Source organism: Nicotiana tabacum, chromosome 11 (assembly GCF_000715075.1).
Source record: "Nicotiana tabacum cultivar K326 chromosome 11, ASM71507v2, whole genome shotgun sequence".
Lineage (NCBI taxonomy): Eukaryota > Viridiplantae > Streptophyta > Magnoliopsida > Solanales > Solanaceae > Nicotiana > Nicotiana tabacum.
The window spans coordinates 147,812,687-147,835,538 of NC_134090.1; the positions used below are offsets into that span (position 1 = coordinate 147,812,687).

General features: G+C 39.1%; 1 long non-coding RNA gene across 1 annotated transcript; it reads left to right on the forward strand.

The window, feature by feature from the left end:
• Window positions 1–7,818: 7,818 nt before the first annotated feature.
• LOC142166392 (uncharacterized) lies at window positions 7,819–12,163 on the forward strand. Its single transcript, XR_012696803.1, has 2 exons — window positions 7,819–9,108; window positions 9,184–12,163. It is a non-coding gene; the product is annotated as an uncharacterized LOC142166392 (long non-coding RNA).
• Window positions 12,164–22,852: the final 10,689 nt, after the last annotated feature.

The following is a 22,852-nucleotide window of genomic DNA, read 5'->3' on the forward strand; positions in this document are numbered from 1 at the left end:
GAAATATTATTGACCGCAGGAAGACAGGGTCACAGAGAAGATCATCAAACTGGGGCAGAAAATTTTCTCTCATTACGAGAATTTTCTTAAAACCAGATAGCCATTTGGGAAGGAGAGAAGATTAACACAAGTGTTGAAGGAAGAAAAATCCCCAGCAGTATACGAGAAAGGAGATACAAGTTTTAAGAGAAAAACAATCTGGAAGAAGCAAGATAATCAGTATCATCCCCACCATTGTTAAAGGGAGAAGGATAATTCCCCAGCAGTGATATTCCCGGCAGGTTTCAGGGAAGTGAAAGCACCAGCTTTAAAGGAAATAGTCTTTAAGGAAGGAAAATGACACATTGATGAAATAAAATATCGGTGTTATCCCCAGCAATTTTCAGAGGAATAAAACACCAATTTTGAAGGAAGCAGTTGAAGAAGTCAGGAGCCCGCCTGGAGAATAGAGGTGTTAGAATTGAAGAAGTTGTTGAAGTCAGGAGCCCGCCTGGAGAATGGAGGCTGAATTATTTTGAGAAAGTTGTTGAAGTCAGGAGCCAGCCTGGAGAATGGAGGCTGAATTATTTTGAGAAAGTTGTTGAAGTCAGGAGCCCGCCTGGAGAATAGAGGTGATAGAATTTAAGAAGTTGTCGAAGTCAGGAGCCCGCCTAGAGAATGGAGGTTGTTAAATTTTAAGTTGGAGAAGTCAGGAGCCCGCCTGTAGAACGGAGGTTGTTATATTTTAAGTTGGAGAAGTCAGGAGCCCGCCTGTAGAATGGAGGTTGTTAAATTTTAAGTTGATGAAGTCAGGAGCCCGCCTGTAGAACGGAGGTTGTTATATTTTAAGTTGAAGAAGTCAGGAGCCCGCCTAGAGAATATAGGTGATAGAATTTAAGAAGTTGTCGAAGTCAGGAGTCCGCCTGGAGAACGGAGGTTGTTAAATTTTAAGTTGGAGAAGTCAGGAGCCCGCCTGTAGAACGGAGGTTGTTATATTTTAAGTTGAAGAAGTCAGGAGCCCGCCTGGAGAATAGAGGTGATAGAATTTAAGAGGTTATTGAAGTTAGGAGCCCGCCTGGAGAATGGAGGCTGAATTATTTTGAGCAGTCGTTAAAGTCAGGAGCCCGCCTGGAGAATGGAGGTAATAATATTTTGGAGAAGTTGAAGAAGTCAGGAGCCCGCCTGGAGAATGGAGACTGAATTATTTTGAGCAGTTGTTGAAGTCAGGAGCTCACCTGTAGAATGGAGGTTGTTAAATTTTAAGTTGGAGAAGTCAGGAGCCCGCCTGTAGAATGAAGGTTGTTATATTTTAAGTTGAAAAAGTCAGGAGCCCGCCTGGAGAATGGAGGTGTTAAAATTTAAGAAGTTATTGAAATCAGGAGCCCGCTTGGAGAATGGAGGCTGAATTATTTTAAGAAGTTGTCGAAGTCAGGAACCCGCCTGAAGAACGGAGGTTGTTAAATTTTAAGTTGGAGAAGTCAGGAGCCCGCCTGCAGAACAGAGGAACACATTTCCAGATCAAACAGAAATCAGTAATCAGGAGGAGTACGACGAAGATCCCCAGCATAACAAGCTTTAATATAGAGAGCAGTTGTCCCCAGCAGACAGAACGAAATAATAAAGCTTATGCTCAAAAAGGCAAAAAGCCAGTGTCGTCCCAGCAGTTTTCGAAAGAAAGGCACCAGGGAAAACACAAGCCGACAAGAGTGAGGCAACCAGAGCAAGGGGAAGACAGATAAGATTTTGTAATTCCTAGCTTAGTCTAGCTTCTTATTTTCTTTTGGCACGGTGTAATAAGGAGATCGGGAGGCAGTAGCAACAGCAAGCAACAACAATAACAGCAATCTCATGATAATCCCAGCTACCAAAACTTCCCGAACTACATTGACCTGATTCCCTTTTAGCCAGGGATATGTAGGAAACCTTTGAAGCAAGGTTCGGTCAAATCTTTCAAAAATGCTTCACACGGAATAGTCAAACGGGCAAAAATCGCTCTTATCCGCTCACTTTATCTTTGTACGAAAACTCTTCGTATTTTCGGACAAAGAGGGGCAGCTGTGAGCACGTGATTTTTGCCTCACAAGAACTACTCCAAAAGAAATCACAAATAATTTTTCTTTGTATGCAATTTTTGAATTTTCGTGGCATTTCGTCTGTGCATGTTCATTTTATTCTAATTAAGGAAAAATACAAAAAATGGTAATGCAGATGCATATGCATTCAGGAATTAATATTGCATTTTTAGAATTAATTAATCATTGGTTTATATAAAAGGATAATATAAAAATAATATATTTAGGAAATTATAAACCATAGTTTGGTTTTAAAAGAAGGAAAATCACAAAAATATGTAATTGTTATAATTTTTGTCATTTAAGTATGCCTTTGTGTGATTTTGATTTTTAACTAAATGTTTAATTTGTGTGATATTTATTGCAAAGTGTTAATTGATTTTACAATTTAATTAATAATTGTGTAAAATTAGGAATAAAAGTAGAAAAATAAAAAGAGTTGGAAAAAACAAAGAAAACCCGGTTTGGGCCAAAAAATTAAAAGGAAAGCAGGCCCAAACAAGCTGGCCCAATGCGTAAGCTGGTCCATCTCCTCAGAGGTGCCTAAACGGCACCGTTTTTGTCACAGTTGAGCGGGTCCGTTGATCTCAAATGGATCAACAGCCAAGATCACATCTTTCATACCCGTCCCCAATACCCGACCCATCACCCCAATACCCGGACCGCCCCAGCACTACCAAAACGACGTCGTTCCCTTAAGTGAGGAGATCCTGGCCATCAATCTCACCTGATCCAACGACCAGGATCCATCCACCCCTCCCCTATATAAACTTAATCCTCTACCCAAGCCCCCCCAAACCAAACACCCCCCTCTCCTGTTCATCGTCTCCTTTGGAGACAGACCCAAACCCTAGCCACCTTAGCTCCCCTTCGCCTGAAACCCGGCGTCAACTACGCCGCCGGCCACTACCTTAACACCATAGCTTCCCCACAACATCCTCTTTCCAGATCTGATGCTAGTTTCCTTCGAATCATCACCGATCTTCTCGAATCTGTAGTCGAAGAGTTCGTCTGAAACTTCACCTACTCCGATGATTACCAAATTAACACCACGGCTTCTCCTGACTACCCTCGTCATGAATCTGGTAATAGTTCAGCTCGAATCTTCTTGGAACTTTTCGAATCTTCATTTGAAGGTTCGAGTCAAACATGAACTTACCAGATCTGTTTCAAATTCATACCAGGTGATCCCCAGGCATTCTTCACCCCTAAACCACCCTTGATTCCCTTCGAATATGCCTAGAAATGATCGAACCCTAAATCTGAGAAAAACGGAACCCTAATTTCCAAGTCATGGAATATGTTAAAAATTAAAGAAAGGGTTGGGGTCTAATTGACCTTAATCGAAGTGTTCTCAGTTGAGAACACTTCGACTAAGGTCTATTCGATCTCAAAGTGTCTGAATCCGAGTTTCGAGCCTGGGTCCGTATAGTTCTGGTATTATGAGGTATTTCTTCTTCTTTCCTTTGTATTTGTTCATTTTTTTAAAAAACCTTTGTGTATCTGTTTATTTGTTGTATCGTTTTTAAAATTCTTTTGGTCAATTGACTTTGTTCATCTCCAATGGACCTTTTATTTTGTTCATTCTGTCATTTGTTTGCATTTGCATTAATGTTATAAATTGTGTAATCGATTAATAAGTTGCGTCGATTAATTAGCTTCATGTTAGTCCATGATTCTGTAAATAGCATTGATTGCCTATTTCTTTGTTGATGATTTGTTCAGTGTCAATTGTAATATGTAATCGGTTAATTAAGCTTCGTTGATTAGGTCATTCGTATAGTTTAAATCAGTTGGCATTCAGTTGGTTATAGTTTTCAAATTGTTAGTTATCCGATTAATTCGGATTCTGTTTTGATTATGAGCATTATTCTGAATCCTTGGAACTTTTATGTTTGATGTATTTTCTGCTAGCTGAATTGGTTATAGCTGTAATCAAATCAGTTTTGGTTAATTGTTAGTTAAACAGATTTCAGAATTAAGTTTTAATACATTTGAATAGTTGCATTTAGGAAGACAGTAATTTTAAGGGTTTTCAGGGTTGGTTTAGGAATGAAACAGTTAGGTTTATACTTTATTGTTAGTGCTTTGTTAATGGGGGAATTAATTAATGCACTAATAGGGAACAAAGGGGAATGAGGGCTGAAAAATCAAGGAAAAGGCTTCCTTAGTGGGATTTAAAGTAAAAAGAGCAGATTTTTAATGGGGATTTCTGGATTTTTTGAAAGGAAAAAAGGTCGGGAAGCACTTAAAGAGAAGGGATAGACTTGTATAAAGAGGGGGAAGGGGTCTGGACAGAAGGGGGGAATTTTCGAAAAAAGAGTGACATTAGCTGTATTTCTTAACCTAAAAGATCATTGTATTTTCAAGAGGGATAAGGTTGTGGTTTATTTCAATAGTCTCAGTTTGTTTCGTCTGCGTGTTCAAAGTAAGGCAACTATTGTTGCTTTGCATCTATTTCTCTTCTGCTTTGACTGTGGCTGCATTTTGGTATTACTGGGATTCATTTGGCGTTGCTGTTGATTTTGCCTGAAGCTACTATTGGATATTCTTAAGTTTGTTGTTGGTTTTTCAATCTGCTACTGGTTTATCTGTTATTGGTTTTACTGGTTGTATTGCTGGATACTGCTGAACCTACTATTGCTGTTGCTGTTGTTTACTACTGCACTACTAATCTTCCACTCCTTCTTTGCCTTTCCAATATCAGGTACACAATTGGCACATCTTGTAAGCTGAAAAATATTGAAGCATGAAATACAAAAATGAAGAGTTGGTTGCTCTAGAATTCATTTTAAGTTGTATCCTAAAGCTTAATTGTACATACGTTAGTTAATTCCCTGAATCATGTAAGTGTTTATTTATGTATAACTGGACATTTTTTGCAATAGTTTAGTAAGAAAACTACCCATGGATGTTTAGTTTAAAAGGATTGATATAGTAACTTTGCTCTGTTAGACAGTATTATTTGTTAAATTGCATATATCAAGAGCATGTTAGGCCATTTAGTTTATTATCAAGCATTCAACAGTTATCTCATTGAATAAATGGCCTATTTCGGTAACTGACAGGAACATGGTTTAATTAGATACAAGTGGTTGATTTAATGCACATAAATGGTTTTTTTTAAAAAGAAAATTTAATTAGATTTCCAAGTTCTTACATTACAGTAGAAAGCCACTTTAAATTTGAAGGAATTTGTTAATAAGATGATACCATTTTTACAAGCCATGAATGTGTAGAAACCATTAATTAACACTATTGGATTAAGGATGGCCCGGGTCCAATTTTACCTCACATACGTTGGACTTGGGCCCAATAAATGGCAAACAGATCGCCCTTATTGCTTCATTTTCAGAATTAACAAATCATATACGGATCTTCACTAATAACCCGCAAGCATGTAAATAAATTAGGTAATTTTTTTTCTTATTTTATTTTAGAGACGGACAGAAATAGAAAAACATAGTTACTATAGGATGATTCTTTTAAAATAAAAACGGAGGTGTGCCTCGCCATAATAAATCACAAATTGTGGGGCCCTTAGTAAATATTTACTATAAATTTGCTTAGACTTCGGAATGGACCGTTTAGCAAACTTTCACGGCCCTGCCCAAAGTAAGTGATACGCTAGTCGCTTTAGGCGCGCCTTTAATAATTTAATTTTCTTAAAACTCGGGTGCACATTTATATGACCCAAATTAAAATCTCAACAGAGTCGAAATATGTCGATAACCACGGGTACATTGAAGTGACGTGGTTCGAGATACATTTTCACTATGTTACAATTCTCTATAAAATAATAATAACAATAAAGCGGTTAAAAGTTGAAATTGCACTATAATTTTTGAACATATATTAAAATCAGATATTTTAGCTATTACAACAGTTTAAGCGACCGTGCTAGAACCACGGGATTCGGGGGTGCCTAACACCTTCCCTCGGGTCAACAGAATGCCTTACTTAGAATTTCTGGTTCGCAGACTTCATTTGGAAAGTCGAATATTTTCCTCGATACGGGATTAAATTGGTGACTTGGGACACCTTAATTCTCCCAAGTGGCGACTCTGAAATAAACAAACAAATCCCGTTTCGATTGTCCTTTAATTGGAAAAAACTCCTTCACCCCTCGCAGGGGCGGAAAAAGGAGGTGTGACATTGAGTATATAAGCGATGAAAATCAGTAAATAATAGATATGAGAGTAACATGGAGTAAAAGACTTGACATGTAAGTCTGAATAACTTTGTGAATCATTAATATGTTTAATGTCATGCATATGCGAATAAATGTTACGTCGTGCATAGGTACATGTGTTCATAACATCATCAAGACTCTTAGGGCATCCCATCATATCATCTCGACCACTGTGGGTGAAATCATCAACGTATACCAGTTGATCAGGTGGTGGTGCGTATATAGCGCCGTAACCTTTTCACATATCCCATATACATATATACGTGTATATAACTCCATATGGTCATGAGTCAATGTACATGTAGAAATACATGCAATACATGAGAAGTACGTCAATAAAATCTCTCGGAATGTCATAAGACCATTATGCCTTTGAATAACATCTTGAAGTAAACTTTATCAACTTACGTATTTTCTGAGACCTATGAACAGACGATAGAACAATAATACATATGGGAATTCAAGAACATAGACACCTCTAATACTTCTATGAATAGAGTCATTTATGGAAGTTGTGCATTTGTTTGTTTCGTTTGTATCATATGGATCATGCCAAAAAGAAAGAAGGGATAACCTTAACATACCTGAAATGATTCTCTTGACAACCCCTCTAACATACGTCAATTGCGACGAAAAACATAACGGCGGATCGAAATAGGGAAAAATCCATATGATATTCTTGAGAAAGATTGCATCGTTCTCCCTTAGAATTTCAAATTTCATTCTTTATCGCATTATGAAGTTTCAAACGAGCTATTTGAGCTCCATCCGTTAGTAAACTTAGCATCCAACTTGCTGGTCTAATTCTAAAGTGGATAGACTCATCATCCAAACCAAGTTATTTTACCACTAAATCTCCAAGTTATGTCATAAAGTGGCTGGTCTAATTTTCCAAGTTATATTAATACTAAAGAAACCAAGATCCAAGGAACATTTCACGTGTAAACAAGGCATGTTGTGTCTTATGACTCATCATTCATATTGGTGCCACTTTGGCTTAGCTTAATGCCAAGTGGCAGCCCCAACAAGGATCCTTATCCACTTAATCATAATTATCCCCACCATTAATCAATTATTCACATAATTAAGAATTATCTCAAATTACTTAAAATACTACTCACTTTTAATACACTTTAGGTACCCTACTATCATGGTCATGTGGTACCATATAAAATCAATACATACGCTAATACTTTATTAAAACATCCATGTAATCTCAAAATAACAACTTTCGACGAAACTCATTTTCTTCGATTTGCTTACCCACTCACCTTCACAAATTTACTTATCACTTGTTTGAAATAGCGTAATACTTATAATCCCAAAATAATCTCATTCCCGAACTTAATGTAATAGCCAATCAGAGTACTGGGCCTAATGGGGAGAATGGGTCGTTAGAGGATATGTCAACTGGGCCTAATGATCTGCCAAGAAGGAGCCTAAGGGTGAAGAAACTAAACCAAAAGTTAGCTGACTACGTGTTGGATGCTGGCAAAGGATTTGGAGGGCAAGACAATATAGTATTGGGGACCATTATCTAGTATTAAATACACTAGTGTGAGTAGTGGAAAGTTTATGCAGAAAGTTATTAAGAATATTCCCTCTCTCTCTTGGTCTGTGGCTTTGTTCCTCCCTCTGTGTTTCTTTCTTATGTTTTATCTTTATCTGTGTTCTTCCGTGTTCTCTAGCTACAATGTTTATTAAGAAATTGTACTGGTCTTCTATTGAATCAATACAATTGCTTCTGTTTTCTTGTTAAGTTCATAACATTTGGTGCTTTCATTGACTTATCTCCGATGGGGGACCCGAAAAATTCCTTGAGTGACCCTTCTCAGTCGACTCATGATCGGAACTCAGTACCTTCGTCGGATCTAGCGGTATTTTGTTCAGTTGTGTAGTCAAGTCAGCATTTCATGCAAGAAATGATGTCTCAGATGGTGGCCCTTACTGCTCATATTCGACCACTGGCAGGTGTTCCCTCTCAGCCTCCAGCGCCGGAAATGGGTGTTACGTCGCATTCCACAGGGGGGTCAAAGCCTATTCGGAAAAATTTCGTGGAGATGAGCCTTTCCAAGGAGATAATCCAGAGTCTTGGGTTTTCTAGGTAGAGCGCTATTTTAATTATTACTCTATTGATGAAAATGAGAAGCTCACAGTAGCTTCATTTTATTTGGACGGGGAGGCCCTTGAGCGCTAGTTGCACCGTAAAAAGCAACTGGTTGGTTGGGACCATTTTGCTGAGAAAGTAGTGACTCGCTTTAAGAAGTGTCAAGTTCTAGGTCCGGAAGGTCGATTGGCAAAATTACACCAGTCAAGCATGGCGGCGGATTATCAGGCTCGTTTTGAAGCCTTGACTAATGAAACGGAAAGTGTATCGGACAGATGGATGATATAAACATTCTTATCTGGGATTCGGTCGAATATTTAGTTTGCAGTTGTAGCCCATGGACCCACATCATTAGACCAAACTATTTCATTAGCCCATACTCATGAACAATGAATTATTTGTGAAAAGGGGCCAGCCACTTCTAAAATGTCGTATGCCAAATCGCAACCCATTTTACTGACTCCACCCTTAACAAATCTCGTTCCCTTCAACCCATCTTCCATATCTCCAACCTCTAAACTACCATTGAAACGCCTGTCACCGGCGGAGGCTCAACAAAGGCATGAAAATGGACTCTGTTGCTACTGTGATGAACGTTACTCTCTTGGTCACAAATGCAAATCCTTGCCTCAGCTTCTTCTGCTAGAGGAAGGATGTACTAGCCGAGGAATTATATTGTCTGGAGGTCTAAGAGCACTCCGCTATATCTTACCATACACTTGCTGGGGGGAATTCTTCCACCACCTTGAGTTTTAAAGGTAAGGTAAATGGATCTCTTGTTCAAGTCTTGCTCGATGGAGGTAGCACTGATAATTTTATCCAATCACGTGCAGCAAATTTTTTGAATTTGAAGGTGGAAGCTCTACCTCGTTTCTCAATGGTGGTTGGCAGTGGCCAATACCTTCGCTGTGAAGGGGTGATTCGTAATGTTACCTTGATGGTACAATGGACCAAATTACAGTTGGATTTTTATGTTTTAGCGTTGCACGGGGCTGATTTGTATTGGGTGTCTCCTGGTTAGCTACATTAGGCCCGGTAGTTACAGACTATCATCACCGGATCTTTGAATTTTCAATGGGAGGGAAACATTATAGTTGGAAAAGGTAACCTCCTCTCGATGTCCAACCGGTGCAATTTTAGCATATTCGGAGCTTGGCAGAGGTAAATGGCATAGCATGTTACTATCGTCTTGAGTTGGTATATGAACCAGAACCTGTGGCTCTTATTTACCCACCAGAATTGACCATAATGCTACAACAATTCAAGGATGTTTTCTGTAACCACATGGGCTGCCTCCTTCTAGATCCTAGTATCATGCTAATCATTTGCTTCCTAAGGCAGCGCCTGTGAATGTTAAACCGTATAGGTACCCATATTTCTAAAAACAAGTGATGGAGAAGCTTGTTTCGGATATGTTGAAGGAGGGAGTAATCTGGCCTAGTACTAGCCCTTTTTCATCCCCTGTGTTATTGGTACGAAAAAAAGATGGCACCTGGTAATTTTGCGTAGATTATCGAGCGCTTAATTCCATCACTGTCCGAGATAGATTTCCCATGCCAACCATAGATGAGTTGTTTGATGAGCTTCATGGAGCTCGTTATTTTTCAAAGATAGATTTATTATCCGGTTATCACCAGATTCGGGTAAGGCCTAATGATGTCCCAAAAATAGCTTTTCGAATACATGATGGTCATTATGAATTCTTGGTCATGCCATTCGGTTTATCCAATGCACCATCAACCTTTCAGGCCACCATGAGCTCTGTCTTTAAACCTCATCTTCGTCGGTTTGTTTTGGTGTTATTTGACAACATTCTTATATATAGTGGGTCATGGAAATTGCACTTGGAGCACCTGGAATTGGTCCTACAATTACTCAAAGAACACAAGTTGGTAGCCAAGGAGTCTAAGTTTGTATTCCGGCAAATGAAAATTGACTATTTGGGGCATGTTATTTCCGAGGAAGGGTTAACAGTCAAGCAAGCAAAAATTGAGGCAATTTTACAATGGCCTAGGCCACGTAATGTCAAAGAGATCCGTAGTATTTTGGGTCTAGCAGGCTACTACCGGTGGTTCATTCGGCATTATGCTTCTATTGCAGGGCCTTTGACAGATTTTCTTCGCAACGAACCATTTAACTGGTCTTATAAAGCCCAAACTGCATTTGAGACACTCAAGCAGGCTTTAGGTTCCACGCTGGTCCTTGCCTTACCAGACTTTTCATTAGAGTTTCATATGTAAACAGATGCTTCAGGTACCGGGATGGGGGCTGTCCTTTCCCAGCGATGTCATCCCATTGCTTATTACAACCACAAACTTTACCCCCGCATGAGAAAAACTTCAACTTATCTTTGAGAAATGTTTGCTATAACTCAAGCGGTTAGCAAATGGAGGCAGAATCTACTTGGGAGAAGATTCATCATTTATACAGATCAACAAGCACTGAAGAATCTCACAAATCAAGTAATTCAAACCCCTGAACAGCAACATTGGCTTAGTAAGTTGGCGGGGTATGATTTCAAAATACTCTACAAGCCCGGGAAAAATAACTTGGTTGCAGATGCATTGTCACGGACCCTTGAAGTTTCTTTTCTAGCTATTTCGGGTCGTCAATTTGACATAGTTACAGAGTTGCAAAAATAAAATCAGTCTCATCCTGAACTTTTGAAGTTGCAGCAACTAATACACGCTTCGGCTGAAGAAGTAGCAGAATTTTCCTTCCAAGAAGGACTTGTGCTATTCCACGAACGAATGGTAGTACCATCTGAATCCTCTCTCCGATTACAATTACTTGAAGAATTTCATTCTTCACTGGTTGGGGGTCACGCAGGTGTGGCTCGCACATTTCATCGGCTTTCTTTCAATTTTTTTTGGAAGGGAATGCGAAAAGATGTCCAGGCCTTCATGGCTGCTTGTCAGGTGTGCCAACAGATGAAGGACCAATTTAAACAGCCAGCTGGTTTGTTGCAGCCTTTACCTGTGCCAAGGATGATGTTCGAAGAGATTACTATGGACTTTATTACTTGCTTACCGAGCTCCAAAGGAAAAGCAACCATTATGATGGTTGTGGATCGACTATCAAAGTATAGTCACTTCATTGCACTTCCATCAACATTTACTGCTCAGGATGTGGCCATTGCCTTTGTTTCGGAAATCATTCACCTCCATGGCCACCCCAAAATCATAATTATTGATAGAGATCCCAGGTTCATGAATTCCTTTTGGAAGGAGATCCACAGGTTGCAAGGGACTACCTTGTCTATGAGCACGGCATACCATCCTCAAACGGATGGACAATCTGAGGTTTTGAATAAATGTGTCGAGCAATATTTACGTTGTTTCATAGCTGACAGCCCCCATGAATGGTTTCCTCTGCTTCCGTGGGTCGAATACTGGTATAACACTGCCTATCAGACATCGGCAGACATGACCTAATGGGGAGAATGAGCCGTTAGAGGATATGTCAGTTGGGCCTAATGATCTGCCAAGAAGGAGCCTAAGGGTGAAGAAACTAAACCAAAAGTTAGCTGACTACATGTTGGATGCTAGCTAAGGACTTGGAGTGCAAGACAATGTGGAATTGGAGACCATTATCTAGTATTAAATACAATAGTATGAGTAGTGGAAAGTTTAGGCAGAAATTTATTAAGAAATTCCTCTCTCTCTTGGTCTGTGGCTTTGTTCCTCCCTCTGTGTTTCTTTCTTATGTTTTATCTTTATCTGTGTTCTTCCGTGTTCTCTAGCTGCAATTTTTATTAAGAAATTGTACTGGTCTTCTACTGAATCAATACAATTGCTTCTGTTTTCTTGTTAAGTTCATAACACTTACATTGATTAACTTTGACGAAACTTTAACGTACGAAATACAGAATGTAACATCTTATTTCCGAGCTTATATAAATTTGCTTATGGCATACTATCACGACCCAAACTAATGGGCCAAGATGGGCACCCAGTACCTTACTCAATCGAGCACCAACATAACATATCTTTTCATGTCATACTATCATAGATAACTGAGGCGGAAGGCGGCCATGAGATAAGTAGAATACAACATGTGATATTAACTTATGCATAAGATATACGGCCTATAAGATCAAAATAACCACCTGTATACTGAACATAATCGACAAGGCCATACAATCTTTTAAGTACATGACATCTGTCTACAAGCCTCTAAGAATACATAATCTTCATAAAGGTCGGGACAGAGTCCCGCCATACCAAACAATACAAGTCTAAATCATACTAACCAAAGAAGCAACTCTGAAGAAAATGGAGCGCACCAACATCTTCTGCTGAGCTGATAGTCTACTTGGAGGGCTCTCGACCTGTCTATCGGGACCTGCGGGCATGAAACACAGCGTCCCCAGGCAAAAGTGACGTCAGTACGAATAATGTACCGAGTATGTAAGGCACATAAATAAGTACATAACAGACATGAAAGAAATATAGAGTAAATGACTCAACCTGTAAGTCTGGAAAATTTTGTAAATCATAAAATACCTATAGTGTCATGCATATGCGTAAACAAGTCATGTCGTGCATAGGTAAATGTTTCATAACATCATCAGCCTCTGAGGGCATCCCATCATATCATCTCCGCCACTGTGGGCAAATCATCAACGTATACCAGCTGATCAGGTGGTGGTGCGTATATAACGCCGTAATCTTTTCCCATATCCCATATACATATAATATACATATATACTCGTATATAATACCATCTGGTCATGGGTGAGTGTACATGAATGCAATGCATTAGAAGTACGTCAATAAAATCTCTTAGAGTGTCATAAAATCATTATGCCTTTGAATAATATCATGAAGTAAACTTTTTCAACTTACGTATTTTTCTGAGACCTATGAACTGATGATAGAATACTATGACATATGCGGAATCAAGACCATAAGCATCTCTAATATTTCTATGAATAGAGTCATGTATGGAAATTGTGCATTTGCACGTTTCGTTTGTGTCGTATGGATCATGCTAAAAGAAAGAAGGGATAGCCTTAACATACCTAAGCCGATTTTCTTGACAATCCCTCTAACATACGTCAATTGCAACAATAACATAATGGCGGATCAAATTAGGGGAGAATCCGTATGATATTCTTGAGAAAGATTGCACCGCACTCTCTTAGAATCGCAAAATCCCGTTGCTATTATCATAAATAATTTCGTATGAATTTTTGTTGAAGAACACACGTTACATTTGTAACATTATCTTACTGAAGCAAGCTTTGAATTGTAGAGATTGAAAATGAAGTAAAAAGTTCTCTTTAGTCTTTTGGGTGTGGGACCCACTTGTTTGCTTAGTTGGCCAAAAACTCCTCCACGTTTTGCCACCTTATAATGTGACTTAAGAGTCACTTATTTGAGCTATAAAATCAGGACACCTTGGTTGCCACAATAGGAGATTAATCATCCTTATCCAATAACTTAATTAATTCCTTAATTAATTTGTTAATCCTCTATTAATCAATAATTAACCAATTATTCACATAATCAAGAATTATCTCACATTACATAAAATACTACTCACTTTTAATATACTTTATACATCTTACCATCATGGTCATATTGTACCTTGTATAGTACTTATCCATAAATATCGGGTATTAACACTCGGCCCGAATTTTATCCCAACATGCTAAACTTGGACGAAAATTCAGTTTCTTTGACTTGCTTCCCCTCTCACCTTCATGAATTTACTCATCACTTGTTTGAAATAGCATAATCTTTATAATCTTCAAATAATCATTTCCTTGGACTGATGTTAATTACCTTACGACAAATTCAACATACAATACTACAAGGTGCAACATCGTCGTAATTTAATGCTGTGAAGCCTAACATCATTGTAATGTAATACTACAAGACGTAACATCCTCGTAATAAAATACTGCAAGACGTAACATAGTCATAATATAATACTGCAGGACATAATATCGACGTAATATTGCGGGGCGTAACATCATTCCCTCATTTGGAACATTCGTCCTCGAATGTTGACTGATGCTCTTATCATTTTCATAACTTATATCTCTTGTGAATACCTTAATACTGTCCTCGCCATTTAGGCAGTTGTTCTGTGAACAAGTCCAAAGTCTAGGGTATTCCTACCTGTAGGTCTCTTTCTTACACCACGGCATGTGATCAGGATTCTTCCAATCTCGTAATTCTTGCTACCTTCTATCATGCAGCATGTACGACTTTTTCGTTGTAAGTACGCTTATGTGACTCTTCTTTCTTTTTTCCTCTAGCTTTTAGCCAACCTCTAGGCCTCACTTGGTAAACATATATAGAGCTTGATAAGATGTCCCTCTGGGCATCTATGGGTATACCGAAATTCTTCGTTCGGTACTATGTTGAACTCACGAATATTACTACACCTTATTTTGTTCATCCATCCGTTTGACTTTACTGCACCTAGGTAGATCATACTATATCATAACTCTTACCTCAATTTATCCTTACTGAGTTCTGCTACCAACTCCGATTACTTTCGTTGCTTATCCCATATGTATAAATCCAAGTCCTTTAATGCTCCCTCATTACTGTTTATCTTAAGAATGACGGCCTAATCGTATCTCATACTTTATGACTTTTGTCCATCCATTGTTGATTCACCTTAATATTGATCTACAATTTACCACTGATAACTTGTTACTTCTTACGTAATCACTAGGGCTCACATGGCATTGAGGAACATTTGAAGTGATTTTCCTAACCCACTCGGGGACGATAATGTACCTCCATAACCGTATTTCCTAGAATCCCAATATGATTCACCTTACGTGAGTAAATTAATCCCTTACAATTCATGAATCCCTTTCCTCAAATCATTTCTCAATCGAAGGCCTAAACGTCATTCTTTATCTATCACAATTACACCATCATTCTATTATTAGGGCAACATTCCATCTTTTCTAAATGTTATTAGTCTTAGACTCCTCTTGAGTTTATTCAGGCTATAGTGAGCTTTGTATAACTTATAGAAATCATTTGCTCTTCTTGTTTTCATGAGCTTAATTCTGAGGACTTGTCCATTTTCGTTACCTTCTCACTTGCCCGTTCTTATCCTTACTCATGTCTTCTAGAACCTTGTCGCTTCAACGTACAATATCTTGCGACCTACACAACTCTATTTATATTACTTGCAATCTTTCACCTTGCTTGCATCATAGATTTCCTTATGTTATTTTGGAACGTCAAGCGAGACATCATATCGTCTCTAACTCTTCTTTACTTTCTTAGTCAGGCTTTTCGATACCTAGACCATAGGCTGGAAGATATGCTACTAACGATGCTGCTATTATTCCTAGATACTGAATCCCCGCGCTTCTAGCCTTTTATCCAAAGAATGGACTATTCACGATCTTCCGCCTTTGAGTATCTCGTACGTTGTTCACCTTTACCTTACTTACCTTAAAATCTCGCATCGTATCTTCTATCTCTTTCATGACCTCCCTTCCACCTAGGTGTAATTTACGTCCATAACTTGAAGCTATGCTATAATACTTGCACCTTTGGTGCATACACAATCTGGTGGCAGCTTCATACTAGTACTCTTCCAACTGGCTCTATCGTAGAGCCGTTATAGAATGTGGCTACTGTACTATTTCTCTTGTACCTTTGATATTGAGAGTAATTCTGCAATATTCTCAATCACGGTTTCTATAATTTCTAGGTCCAATAACCGAATTCCTAATTTACTTCATTGATGTAACTCTTTAGTTTCCTCCTTCTTCTGATCGGCTTTTATGTCGGCTTAAATTATCTCCCGCTATGGGGTTCACATTTATGTGCGTTGAGGAATATGCATGATACAAACCCTTTAACAATTTAATCCATCATTTATGACTTGGGCTCAATTCTTTCTTTTAACGTATACCAGAATCTTCTACGACTGTATATGTTGTATGTATAAAACTCCAAACCCTTAAGTGCGCTTAGAATGTAACCAACTCTGGATCATTGATCGAATAATTCCTTTCGTTCCATTTCAGCTTTCTTTAAATGTAAGCAATTTCTTTTCTGGGCCTTTTTGCCCCCTTTTGTGTGCATACTTAGCTTATTTGAGTTCTCACGCATGCCAAAGTTTTTGTGCAACTCATATGGTCTTGAATATTACTTTTGGTTTTACTTCCCGGTCATTAACCATGGTAGGTGCAACTTTCTTTTGGAGTGCATACAATTTTGTAGTTAAACTGTTGTTACACAACCCTTTCCTCTTTAGGTCACTGTGCTTTGGTTGAAACCTTCTTCCTTATTTTCTCAACTAGTCTTTCATTGTGGTACTTGGGGGGGGATCCTCTAACTCTTGTAAGGCTACAAGCTTATCCCATCATATGCCTAACAGAATTTTTGATGTTCTTCCTCGCCTATAATTACCTGTGGTTGCTTATCTCCACGCTCTTGTGCTTGTAGGGTAACTTCTGAACTAATATTTTGACTGTCTTCTCGGTGGCACTTTCTTTTATTTCTGTAACACTCATACGGTACCTTTTTAACTTCCCTAACTCCTATATGGATATTTTTCAAGGACCACGATGTCACAACTATGAGGCTGAATTCCCCATATTGGGGTTCCCTATGTTTATCTTGCACGATTTGTTGATTTGTCTGTATTCTCTTGTCTAGCCATAGCTAGGCTCTTTTTGAATCAACTACTAATTGCTTGTTGGCCCATTCCCGTATCAATATTCCACGTAATCTTTCTTGGGTCATTTCCTTTGTCTTAACTTACCTCTCGCACTGGCTTCTTATTAATCAATAATATCTCGGGCAGGAACCCTTACTTCCTCTCTCTGATGTCGTGTTTACATAATGCTCTAGTATCGTAGCATATTTGTAGGCTTTGAATAAGTGCAATCTCATCCCTTTTTCATTTTATCACATCCTTCCTTTACCATTCTATAATTACTAGAACGACTTAATTTTGACTTAATACCATACTACTCCATATTCCCCCCCCCTTAGGGAAGTACTAAGATTTAATGCTATGACGATCTACCTATAGATGTTTTACCTTTTCATCTTTGGCACCATGTCATATCATCGATGACCCTTACTCTTCTTACGGTAATCCTTCTGTACTAAGGATAACAAAATTCCTTACTCGCGAGGTGGCAATTACTGTAACTGGCACATACAGTCTCTTAAGCTTAATTTTGCTCACATTGCTTACTTTAGGGAAGCGTCTTCCTGAATGACCATTCTTTGAATTTCTCATGAATTTGCTTCTGTTGTGCATTCTGCTATCGCCGGAACAAAATCTGAAATTCTCTTAATGCCGACTATTATCAAATCACTCAATCCCTAATTCATGTTTAGTTTATCTTGTTCACCAACCCATACTGATCTCTATTATTCTGGGGTCTAGCTTTTCCTATTGTTAATCACGTTAGAGTCATGAACTTACTTCTTGAAATGAGGATATGACTTCATGGCCTATACTCTTTTGTTTTCTTGAGGCCTATCACCTCTCGTCTCTTCCTTCACCTGACTATGGACCCAGTAATACCGTTATCTTTTTGATCTAATGTTGTCGTCCATGTATCGCATCTTACTCATAATTCTTCCTTATCTCTCTTCTCATTACTCTACTAATATTTCTGCCTATCCTTTTCTTGTGAAAACTTCAGCAAGACATTCTTTTGATTTTTGGCTCCCCTTGCTTCATCCATTGGCTCTTTGGGTTGCTCAACGTCCTTGCTCTACTAGGGACGAGAGTCACACTAAGGTAATATCATCTGTCTTTCAGTGACTATCTTCTGTCTTCCAAGGCTTCCAGTGCCTATCTTTGTAGTACTCATATCTAGCTGTACTATTTTAGAGTGCACCATCTGGATGTCTCACAAGGAGATTTATTAGCACTTTTGCAATATCCTTCAGAAACGTCAACTAATGCAAACAATCCATCCACCATTTTGGGTTACTCTAACCCCAGCCAGATCCTGATGTTCCGTCCTTTTCTTAAACTATACTTGTTAGCCCCCATAAGGCATAACTGAGATAGGTACGCCCAATTATACATACCTCTATTACTGTTGAATATAACTCAAAAGGCTTATATTCCTATGCCTGAATTATAAACACCGTTAACCTTCATTAATTGGGAACCTCGTACTCTTCTTCATCTTACTTATTTTACTTGTTGAAACTTGTATTTATCTTCTGAATCTCTCATTGTCTTTTACCATTAAGGTGGATAGGTATTCTTGCCTCAAGACTCCTTATCAAGAGGCTTACACCTTTCAGTACGCACATGATCTGCTGAAGATCTCACATTTACTTATCATAAGCATGATGCAAAGTCGAGCTCCTCTGAATCAATTATTCCATAGACATGTCTTTTACCAACCGTCTTTCTGGATGTAGGTATCGTCTTATTACGAATAAAATAGAAGTTAGGAATTTGAATTCTTACAACTGAGCTCTACTACACGATCTAGAGTGAGAAGAAATAGTGACAGTCCTAAATGCCTTGTAGCCTCCTGCTTATAAGTGTGGTGCATGGCCCACCCATAAACAAGACTCTACTAGACACGGCTTGTAGACATCCCTAGGACAAAACTGCTCTGATACCACTTTTGTCACGACCCAAATCGATGGGCCGAGACGGGCACTCGGTACCTTACTCAATCGAGCACCAACATAACGTATCTTTTCATATCATACTATCATAGATAACTGAGTTGAAAGGCGGCCATAAGATAAGTAGAATACAACATGTGATAATAACTTATGCATAAGACATATAACCTATAAGATCAAAATAACCACTCGTATACTGAACATAGGTCGACAAGGCCAAACAATCTTTTACGTACATGACATATGTCTACCAGCCTCTAAGAATACATAATCTTCATAAAGGTCGGGACAGAGTCCCATCATACCAAACAATACATGTCTAAATTATATTAACCAAACACGCAACTCTAAAGCAAATGGAGTGCACCAACATCTTCCGCTGAGTTGATAATCTACTTGGAGGTCTCTCAACCTGTCTATCGGGACCTGCGGGAATGAAACACAGCGTCCCCAGGCAAAAGTGATGTCAGTACGAATAATGTACCGAGTATGTAAGGCACATAAATAAGTACATAACAGACATAGAATAAATATAGAGTAAATGACTCAACCTGTAGGTCTGGAAAACTTTGTAAATCATAAAATACCTATAGTGTCATCCATATGCGTATGAATGTCATGTCGTGCATAGGTACATGTTTCATAACATCATCATTCTCTGAGGACATCCCATCATATCATCTCAGCCACTGTGGGCAAATCATTAACGTATACCAGCTGATCAGGTGGTGGTACGTATATAACGCCGTAACCTTTTCCTATATCCCATATACATATAATATACATATATACGCGTATATAACACCATCTGGTCATGGGTTAGTGTACATGAATGCGATTCATGAGAAGTACGTCAATAAAATCTCGTGAAGTGTCATAAGACCATTATGCCTTGGAATAATATCATGAAGTAAACTTTTTCAACTTATGTATTTTTCTGAGACCCATGAACAAATGATAGAATAATATGACACATGCTTAATCAAGACCATAAACATCTCTAATATTTCTATGAATAGAGTCATGTATGGAAATTGTGCATTTGCACGTTTCGTTTGTGTCGTATGGATCATGCCAAAAGAAAGAAGGGATAGCCTTAACATACCTGAGCCTATTTTCTTGGCAATCCTTCTAACATACGTCAATTGCAACAATAACGTAATGGCGGATCGAAGTAGGGGAGAATCCGTATGATATTCTTGAGAAAGATTGCACCGTACTCCCTTAGAATCGCAAAATTCCGGTGCTATTATGATAAATAGTTTCGAATGAATTTTTGTTGAATAACACATGTTATATTTGTAACATTATCTTACTGAAGCAAGCTTTGAATTGTAGAGATTGAAAATGAAGTAAAAAGCTCTCTTTAGTCTTTTGGGTGTGGGACCCACTTGTTTGCTTAGTTGGCCAAAGACTCCTCCATGTTTTGTCACCTTATAGTGTGACTTAAGAGTCACTTATTTGGGCTATAAAATCAGGATACCTTGGTTTCCACATTAGGAGATTAATCATCCTTATCCAATAACTTGATTAATTTGCTAATCCCCCGTTAACCAATAATTAACCAATTATTCACATAATCAAGAATTATCTCACATTACATAAAATACTTCTCACTTTTAATATACTCTATACACCTTAACATCATGGCCATATGGTGCCTTGTATGGTACTTGTCCATAAATATTGGGTATTAACACTCGACCCGAATTTTATCCCAACATGCCAAACTTGGACGAAAATTCATTTTCTTTGTCTTGCTTCCCCTATCACCTTCATGAATTTACTCATCACTTGTTTGAAATAGCATAATCCATATAATATTCAAATATTGTTTCCTTGGATTGATGTCAATTACCTTACAACAAATTCAACGTACAATACTACAGGGTGCAATATCGTTGTAATCTAATACGCCGAAATGCAACATCTGTCACACCTCCTTTTTCCTACACATCGGGAGGGTATAAAGGATTTTTCCAATTAAAGGAAAATCGAAACGGGATTTATTATTAAAAGATTTAGAGTCGCCACTTGGGAGATTTATGGTGTCCCAAGTCACCGGTTGAATCCCGAATCGAGGAAACGCTTGACTCTGTTTAACAGTCCGCGAACCAGAAATTCGAGTAAGGAATTCTACATCCCCGCTCACGTCGACCTGGTTCCTGCTGGGAATGACGTGATCTAGGTTCATCGGCCCGGGTATTGCGCGTTTTATGCATACCCATTCCAAGTGGGTTACTCTCTCCCTCTTCCTCCATCGGCGGAGGAATTCTACTGTTACTACGGCATATGCCCAGATCAACTCTCCCCCTATATTTACAAGATTTTCCTTATGATAATAAAGTTTGTGGACCTGGCCGGCTGTGAAATTTCTATTCACTATTTGTTGCATCTCTTTACGCCTAGCTTCCACAAGGGCACGATGATACTCCTTTGCCATCGTGGGACCAATGGGCTAGTGGCAGGAATGGACGATAAGACGAATCGTCATTTTTGGTTTAACTTCTTTTTTATCAAAACCAAGCACGTGGTGGCGAGCCCCAATGGATTTCTTGAGAAGTGGAACTTTGCCTGTAAGTGCATTTGTTCGATTGAAGTACGCTCATTTCCTTTCCCTTGTATTTTTTTGGTTTTGCAGCTTAATCATTCTTTTTTATTTTCGTGTAGCCGAGAAACATCCTCCTTCGTTGGTTGCTGATATCAGTGACTAGGTCGCCCAAATCTTGCCCCACATAGTAGGGATTTCCAACTGGGCGTCTTTCAACAAGAAATTCGGACCCAAACCTTCGACCAGTAATTCAGATTCCGATCTTTGGCCACTTCGACCTCATCCCAATCCCTTTTCTCTTCTCTTTTTTTACTTACAGTTCCCCTTTGGTGTTAGGTCGTCGATATTTGAGAAAGGCAAAGGCTCCTGTTCCTGCATTTTGCCAATCGGGGGCCTCGATCGGGTCGCAGTTCGTGCTAATTGAGTCCGTAAGCAATACTCCTTCACAGACTCCAACTTTGAGTGGGCTTGGATGTTGGTCTATTCCACTAGCAGTGACTCTGACCCTCTCAGCATTGCATCTAGTAGACGAGTGTTCGGCGCGCCAAAAGGAAATGGCTCCGCTGAAAAGGCAGAGAGTGGAGGTTGGCGGTGTGGTTACGGTCATGGACGCACCTGAGAGTGATGCTATTTTGGGTGTGGAATCTATATGTTCTTTAGTTGCAGAGACGTTTCTCCTGCTAGAAGTCGCTGTGGAAGGGAGACCGTTAGAGGCAGTAGAGGTCACCATAGAAGAAGGGCGGCCAGAAAAAGCGGAGGTCGTATCTTCGTCCACCGAAGGGAAATGAAAGATTGTGGTCGTGGACGACGACGAGTCCGGTTTTGACATAGACCTCGAGGAGGTACAGACGTTCGACGAGGGGTTCACTCGGGTGGAGGTGAGAACGGAGGGATCTACCCGAAACATCGTCATTCCCTTAGACTAATTTGTTAACCAACTCGGGAAGTGTGGTCCCAACTTTGATTCCCCTCTGTACTAAAGCCGAGAATAGGACATTGTAGACATTCAACGATGCCAACTTATCATTAGGCATCTTCGAGATGGCCCTATGAGTAAGTTTTTTGTCTTTTTAGTGTTCTCGTATCTTTTTCTTTTCTTTACCTTGTTCGTCTTTACTAACTGTTTCCCACCTGTTTATCAAACTCTCATTCTGGAGATCGAGTGTACCCGTCGAGAAGAGAAGAGGAAGGCTCTCTATAAAAGAATAGAGTCTGAGTACAGGGAGTATCTTGCCAAGCACCGTGCATTGAGCAACATACTCAGCAAGGATAGTCAGTTCCAGAGTCTCCAGGATGAGCTGAAGCAGAAGGATGATGTGCTGAAGCAGAAGGACAATGAGCTTGTGA